The sequence below is a fragment of the Rutidosis leptorrhynchoides genome, chromosome 10 (genome assembly GCF_046630445.1).
Source record: "Rutidosis leptorrhynchoides isolate AG116_Rl617_1_P2 chromosome 10, CSIRO_AGI_Rlap_v1, whole genome shotgun sequence".
NCBI lineage: Eukaryota > Viridiplantae > Streptophyta > Magnoliopsida > Asterales > Asteraceae > Rutidosis > Rutidosis leptorrhynchoides.
Genome location: NC_092342.1, coordinates 145,695,216 through 145,704,257, shown reverse-complemented (window position 1 = coordinate 145,704,257; position 9,042 = coordinate 145,695,216).

The window sequence follows — 9,042 nt, the reverse complement described above, 5'->3', positions numbered from 1 at the left end:
TTGTGAGTTGAGATTCATGCGAATTTTTATGTTCATCGCTCGTACTCGAATTGGTTCTCGTTCCTTTCTGCTTAATGCGTCAGCCACTACATTCGCTTTCCCGGGATGATAGCGAATCTCACAATTGTAGTCGTTTATCAGCTCGACCCACCTACGTTGCCTCATGTTCAGCTGTTTCTGATCGAAAATATGTTGAAGACTTTTATGATCAGTAAACACAGTGCATCTAACCCCATATAAGTAGTGTCTCCATATCTTTAACGCAAACACGACTGCTCCCAGTTCTAGATCATGCGTCGTATAATTCCGCTCGTGAATCTTCAATTGTCGAGATGAGTATGCAATAACTTTCTTTCGTTGCATAAGAACACAACCAAAACCTTGTCGCGAAGCGTCACAATATATTTCAAAATCATCGTTCCCTTCAGGTAACGATAAAATAGGCGCCGTAGTTAACTTCTTCTTCAGTAATTGAAATGCGTTCTCCTGCTCCGAGGTCCATTCGTATTTCTTCCCTTTTTGCGTTAATACTGTCAACGGCTTAGCTATTCGGGAAAAATCTTGAATAAACCTTCTATAATAACCGGCTAAACCCAAAAATTGGCGTATCTGCGTTGGTGTCTTAGGAGTCTCCCATTTTTCAATGGCTTCAATTTTTGCTGGATCAACCTGAATTCCTTTGCTACTAACAACGTGGCCAAGAAATTGCACTTCTTTCAACCAGAAAGCACATTTAGAAAATTTAGCATATAGCTGTTCTTTTCTTAACAACTCTAATATCAACCTTACATGCTGCTCATGCTCTTGCTCACTCTTGGAATAGATAAGAATATCATCAATGAAAACTATAACAAACTTATCTAAATATGGACTACAAACTCGATTCATGAGGTCCATGAATACAGCTGGCGCATTTGTCAACCCAAACGGCATGACCAAAAATTCGTAATGACCATAACGTGTCCGAAAAGCAGTTTTCGGTATATCTTCTTCTTTGACACGTAATTGATGATAGCCCGATCTTAGGTCAATTTTCGAGTACACACATGATCCTTGGAGTTGATCAAATAAGTCGTCAATTCTCGGTAGTGGATACCGATTCTTGATAGTTAACTTATTTAATTCACGATAATCTATACACATTCGGAAAGATCCGTCTTTCTTCTTGACGAATAAAATTGGAGCTCCCCACGGTGAAGTACTTGGTCGTATGAATCCACGATCCAGTAATTCTTTTAACTGACTCTGAAGTTCTTTTAACTCGGACGGTGCAAGTCTATATGGAGCACGGGCAACCGGTGCAGCTCCTGGTACAAGATCTATTTGAAATTCTACAGATCTAAATGGAGGTAATCCTGGCAACTCTTCCGGAAATACTTCAGGAAAATCTCTTGCCACAGGCACGTCATTGATGCACTTCTCTTTTTCTTTCTTTTCGACTTTATTAACATGTGCTAAGATAGCATAGCACCCTTTCTTCAAGCACTTTTGAGCTTTCAAATAACTAATGAGTTTTAGCTTTGAGTTACCCTTCTCTCCATAAATCATTACTGGCGTTTTATTCTTACGAGGAATGCGAATTGCCTTCTTGGCGCACACAACTTCGGCTCCTATTTTGGACATCCAGTCCATGCCGACTATTACATCAAAACTTCCTAATTCTACGGGTATCAAATCAATCTTAAATGTATCTCCGGCTAAATTTATTTTACAATCACGGCAAATTTTATCGGCTTTAATTAGTTTACCATTAGCTAACTCAATCATGTACTTAGCATCTAGAGGTAATGATGAACAATTCAATTTAGCGTGAAAGTCTCTACACACGTAACTTCTATCAGCACCAGTATCAAATATAATAGATGCGGATAAGTTATTAATGGTAAACGTACCCGTAACAAGCTCCGGGTCTTCACACGCCTCTCTAGCATTAATAACAAATGCTCTCCCTCGTGCAGGTCCGATATTTTTCTCTGGATTCGGGCACTGGCTCTTATAGTGACCTTGTTTTCCACACCCATAACAAGTAATGGTAGCCAAAGTAGTTCTATTTGCATTGGTGGCAGGAGTCTTGGTTCCATTTGTATTTATAACGAGAGCCCTACAATCTTCAGCAAGATGACCCTTTCGATTACATTTGTTGCATACCACATTACAGTAACCAGAGTGATGTTTGTGGCATCGGTTGCATAAAGGATTTTGTCCTTTATAACCAAAGCTTAAACCACTACCCGCACCTTGCGTGATTTCTTGTTTCTTAAAAGATTGTTGTTGGTTACCTCGATCATAATTTCCATTCCACTTTCTTTTGTTACCTGATACCTTCACATCAGTATTGGATACTTTCTTATCCATGATGACCTGATCCATTAGCTCGTTTGCCATGGTTATAGCTTCATGAATTGTCTTAGGTTTCGATGCTGTAACGTTTGCCTTGACCTTTTTGGGCAAACCATCTTTGTACATTTCAATCTTCCGTTCTTCGGTTGGAACCAATTCAGGACATAGCAAAACTAATTCCATGAATCGCTGATTGTAGTTGGTGATTTCAGTACCAACAACCTTCAGACTTCGTAATTCATCTTCCAACTTCCTAACCTCGTTCCTTGGACAATATTCGTTGATTAACATTGTTTTGAATTCTTCCCATGGAGTATCATAAGCTACATCTCCTCCTACAGCCTTCACATAATTTTTCCACCACGTGAGTGCACTATCTTGTAAAGTGCATGATGCATACTTGGTCATGTCCTTTTCAACACAACCACTGATTTTAAACACAGTCTCCATCTTTTCTATCCATCGGGTTAAACCGATCGGTCCTTCTGTTCCACTGAATGATGAGGGCTTGCAAGCTTGAAAAGTTTTGTAAGTGCACCCCACACGAGGATTTGGGTTAACTGCAGCACCTCTTGCAGCCTCGACCCATAACATTCTGTCGTTCACTCGTTGATTGATGAGTTCCTGGATTTCTTGTTCCGTCATTCGGTTCAATCGCGCCATATTCTTCTATAAGAATGAAAAGAAAATAATTATTCACATGGAATATTATAGATGTAGTGTATATTTACAGTACATTATAGCTTATTAATAATATGAACCAGGTATTATTATAAAAGCCTTTTCTTCTTATTAGCGTTTTATAATTATATCTAGGGTAGTACCTACCCGTTAATGTCCATACTTAATAGCTTAGTACAGAATCAATTACTACCATCTAAATAATACTTAACCATGGAAAATTATTGCATTTCACACTTCACTATTTTACATATGCTTATCTTACATCGAACATTAAGCAAACCACACTAATAATATTATACAAAACATTATATGATCCCATGGTTTAATACGGCAGCGCATCGTTTGGTCTATTTTCTAGGACGTTTAGGTTCAAAGAATCGCTTAACGCTTATCCTGGCTGTCTGCCTATATTTTGGCTGTGGGACTGAAGAACTGGATGCCAGAATAGAACGAATAGGAATAGCGGGAATAGGGGTGGTAGTGTCTAGTGGAGTTGGTGCCACATCATCCTTATTAAACTCAGGATTTGAATTTTCTAATTCATTAGCCTTTCGTTTCTTTCCTAGTTCGAACTCGTCTTTTGTAATTTCCTGTATTTCTTCCTCGGGTTCACTTTCCTCCTCGGGTTCACTTTCCTCCTCGGGTTCACTTTCCTCCTCGGGTTCACTTTCCGGGTTCTCTGTAGTTGGTTCATCCGGAATTTGTGAGTCTTCCCCAAAGATATCATTTTCGTCATCGGATAGGTTAATGACTGGAACACCACCTGAAGATTCTGGTTCGGAGTCGCTGAATGTGATAACAAGTTTTGAGCCCGACATCTATCATACAACAACTAACCCATTAGTACTACATAATATTTACATATAAATTTTAACCAACAATGATAAGCAATGGTTTTTAAATCAGACCCGGTCAAAGTCCAGACTTACTAATGTATCCTAACGACTTATCGGTTAGACACACTAATGAAAACCTGGTTCGCTAAGAACCTGGCTCTGATACCACATGTCATAACCCGTCCTTAACCATAAGAACGTGTTAAATAACGTATGATTTCATTGCGAGGTATTGACCTCTATATGCGACATTTTTAAATGAAAAACTGCATATATTATACATTACAAACCATGATTCTTATTTTTGTTACAAGCTTTGGACAACATAAAAATGATTATCGTTTAGCGATAATCTTCGACTTACAAACTTTACATATAATGATAACAACACGGTTTCTAGCATATTTTACAACACAGATCCTCGGGTATGCAGTTTTATTTTTGACACAAATATGCGTACGCAAGATCCTGCTCAAATTCAACATTATGCAGCGGAAGCTTTAGTAATCTCCTGAGAATAGACATGTTTTAAAAGGTCAACATAAAGTTGGTGAGATATAGGTTTAGTGCCGGCAGCAATATATATATATATATATAGACCACAAGATTTCGTATATAAACAGTTTAATAAAAATATTCTAAGTGGTTGAGCACTTGGTAACCATACTTAACATTTAATCACGTCGCATATTCCCTTTAATATGAAATCTTACTACACCGTACCAAGTGTAGTCACAAAACGAAGTACTGTGCAACCGTTGAATACTGGTCGTCCAGTCCGGTTGGGGTTGTCAGGCCCGATAGATCTATCAACAGGATTCGCGTTTACAATACCGCTGTAAATATTAGTTACCAAGCTACAGGGAAGTATGCCAGTGGTACAACTCAACGTAGAATATATTTTTCAGTTACTTGTGTCCATAACGTAAAACATAAAATACATGTATTCTCATCCCGAAATATTTAGAGTTTAAAAGTGGGACTATATACTCACGTTCGTCTTGAAGATATATATATTTTTGACTTGGTCTTCCGGTTGATATCACAAACCTATCCATATATAATATATCAATACCTTTTCTTTTTAAACAAACGTCACATATATATACTTGTTATACTTTTAATACTTTGAATAATTCCTTAGTCCGTAGTTAGCAGTTCGTTGTTAGTAATTCAATTTTAATGGTTCATTTTTAGATGTTTAATATACCCGCAATGAAATAAATAAAACCCCCAACGAAATAAATAAAACCCCATCGTATATGTATTGGTCGAGATTAATCTTGACCCACGGTACCGGTGTTGTCAAATGACGTGTTGCGTACATAAAGTACCGGTGTTGTCAAATGACGTGTTGCGTACAATCATGGGATCTTATGATTAATCTTCTCGTGTTGTTTACGGGTGATCCTGAACCATATAAAATTGAATTATAAGTACATATATATAAAATATCATGTTAACTTAAAAAGATGTGATTTATTTAATTTTTCCCAATTATTTTCGTGGCTAAACTAGTCTTGGATATCCGATTTTGTTTCGGTCATAGTTTCTTCGTTACAACTCCGTTTTCGTTGATTCAACTTGCCATCTCCTTGGATCGAGTCCCTCTTTAAGACTATGAACTGTAAATACCTTAGTTTGTATTCAAAATTACACGGCATAGGTCAAACTTTAGTGAAACTTATGAAGTTAATCATTTTCCATCATGTAAACAACCTTAAATGATTATTTTTCTAAAAATACTTATACTTTGAGTTAAATCATGAAATTTTTATGTGTTATCATATTCATAGTAAAAATCATTTTTCCAGAAAATAAACCTCCAATTCAAAGTTTAAGATGGTTTTTAATTATCCAACCCAAAACAGCCCCCGGTGGCACTCCGACGTTGTAAAAACAGTTTTTAAGATAATCTTTGAAAAACCAAGTTATACCTTGTTAAATTAGCATATATTTAAGTTATATTACAGGTCTTGGAATATTTTAAAAGTTAAGTTAGAAGGATCTATTTAGTTTGCAAACAAGTTTGAAAACATTCAAACTATGTTCTTGTTGTTAAAATTTTATACCACAAAATAAGATAGCTATATATATATGAATCGAATAAGGTTATGAACATAGTTACTACCTCAAGTTCCTTGGACAAGGTTGCTGTAAAAGAGGAGTAAGAACCTAGAACCAAAAGGGTGATGGAAGTGGATGAAAGATTGGAAGTAAGTTGGTGTTCTTGGAAGGATTTCTTGAAGTGTTTTTGTAAGGTTTTCTTATGAGGTTTAAGTGTTGTTTTTGAAGCTAAATGATGGGGAAAATGCTTGGAGATGATCAAGTATGAAGTTAAGAGTATTTTGAGAGAGAAATGGAAGTGTAAGTATGAGAAAATGGGGTGAAGAAATGGTGTGCATGCATAAAAACGTTTTTAGGTTATAAAGGAAAAAAAAGATACCTAACTTTGTTTTCTTGCTAAATAATTCATGCTACTTGACAAATGGTTGGTTCCACATGTTTCTTAATCATTTAAGGCTGCTAAGGAGCAGATTTTTATTGGTATATACCAATAGTAAATACATCTAGAAGCTGCGTATGATACGGGTACATATACCCTAGGTATACGTATAGAAATCTTTGAGAAAACGGAACGAGGATTCAAATATAGTTATCTTTTGTAAATATACTTATATTGTTTTATGTATTTAAGCCCTTTAAAAGTGATAAAATACATATCTATACGATGCATGTATAAGTATTATAGGTTATAAGTATTTATGTCGAAGAACGTTACGTATAGTTATCGTTTTGAAAACTTAAGTTAGTAGTTTCAAAATATACTTATAACTCATTGTTATTAGTACCCAATGAGATGTTAAACATCCTTAGATCATGTTAAATATATATAAATACATATATATACATAAACGTATAATTATCGTATGTTATATAGTTCGTGATATCATCGGTCAAATTGAACGGTCAAACGTTGTGTAAAACTCTTTTCGAAGACATAAGTCTCAACAATTTGGATTGCTTGTCATGTTGGTAGGGTTTAATTTATGTAAATATTAATCTTATAAATATAGAATGATCGAAAAAGTGCGGGTCATTACATGATAAAACAACATCGAAGTACTAAAGCATCCGGTACTTTGTATGGGGTTCGTTAGGCCCAATAGATCTATCTTTAGGATTCGTGTCAATTAGTAGATCGGTTTACTAATTCTTAGGCTACCAAGCAAAAGGGGCATATTCGGCTTCGATCATTCACCCATATAATGTAGTTTCAATTACTTGTGTCTATTTCGTAAAACATTTATAAAAATTTGCGCATATATTCTTAGCCCAAAAATATAAAGGGTAAAAAGGCAAATGAAACTCACCATACTGTATTTCGTAGTAAAATACATATAACGTCATTGAACTAGTGAAAGGTTGGCCTCGGATTCACGAACCTATATTAATTATATATATTTATGTGTTGGTCAATATTTGTTTAATAAATTAGGTCAAGTCATAGTGTATCATAATCCTAACGCTCGAGTCTAATATGCAAAATCAACAAAAGTCAATTTGAATAAAAATGATTTCAAAATTTATACATGATTATTATATAGTTTAAATATCGTCATTTTATATTTTTAAATATTTTTTAAAAAAAATATTAAAGTAAATAATATAATTCATTTATTAATAAATAAAATTTTATATAAAAATATACCTTTATATATCGTAAGTAATAAAATTTATAAAATTACAAAATATTATGATAGGTTTTATTAAGGTACTTATATTATTTGTGTTACATATTTACTTGATAAAATAACATTGGTAATAATAATAAGTAAAAGTTGTATTATTTTGTAATAATAATAATTATTATCCTATTAGTAAAAATATTAATTTTTATATTTACTAACCATGATGTTATGATAAAATGATAGTTCTGATTCATAAAAATAATGAAATTTTATATAAACAATGATATTACTCTTAAAAATAATATTTTTTATAAAAATGATATTTTTAATATTAATAATACTTTTAATAGTATTAGTGATAAAATAATGAGAAACGATAATTTTATCTAAAACAATATCTTACAATATTTTAAATTTCATCATGATACTCATACTCATTATTTCCTAATCGATTTTTTAGTAGTTTTTAAATCGTCTTTTATATTGCGTTCACTTTTAATGGTAATAATAATATTCATAATAATTACGTGTTACTAATATTAATTTTAATTATAATACTAATAATAATAACTATTATAATAATATTAATACTAATAACTATTTTAATGATAAAAATACTAATAATATTAATTATAACTTTAACGATAATAACAATAGTAATAATAGTAAAAATAACGATTTTTAATGATAATACTTTTTATTGATAACAATAATAATAATAATAATACTAATAATAATAATAATTTGATAAAAACTAGAACGACGATAATAACGACGATGATAATGATCATTTTTAATAATAATATCAAAAATTCAATTGACTATAACTTCTAATCCGTTCATCGAATCCATTCCACATCTAAAGGAAAAGTTCTTAATTTTTCGCTAGCTTTCCAAGGACATGCATATATTATACCTTATCTCAATAGCAGGTGTAACTAATTCAAGATTCAATCATAACCTATCTAAGGGCAATATCAAAAATACAAGCATGCATAATCCTATATTCTCGAGCACTAGTCAGGGATACACTATTAGTATGTAAAAATTTATTTACGAGTACTCACGTATCAATATTGAGATTCAATATTGCAGGAAAGGTACCTAAACGCAACGGAGATGAAAATCAGTAGATTGACCTCGCGAGCCTACCCATGAACATTACTCATCATCTCCATAGCTATAACCCATAATTTCCTTAACCCTATCCCGCTCATAAAACTCATGTTACAATAGTTCGCGCGTACCCCTTGTCGTAGTATTTTATGTATATTACTAATTATAATACTCTTAATAATACTAATAATAATAATAAGATTTATAATCTTTAATAACAAAACGAAACCAGATCGAGCGAGCTTTTAAAGGATTTAGGCTGCACCTAACCCCCATGCGATCGCATGGGGGCTCCTTGTTTTTATCATGCGATCGCATGATCAATTTTTGCCAGCCCATATGCACGAATAAAAACTGCCGACACTTTCTTTCTT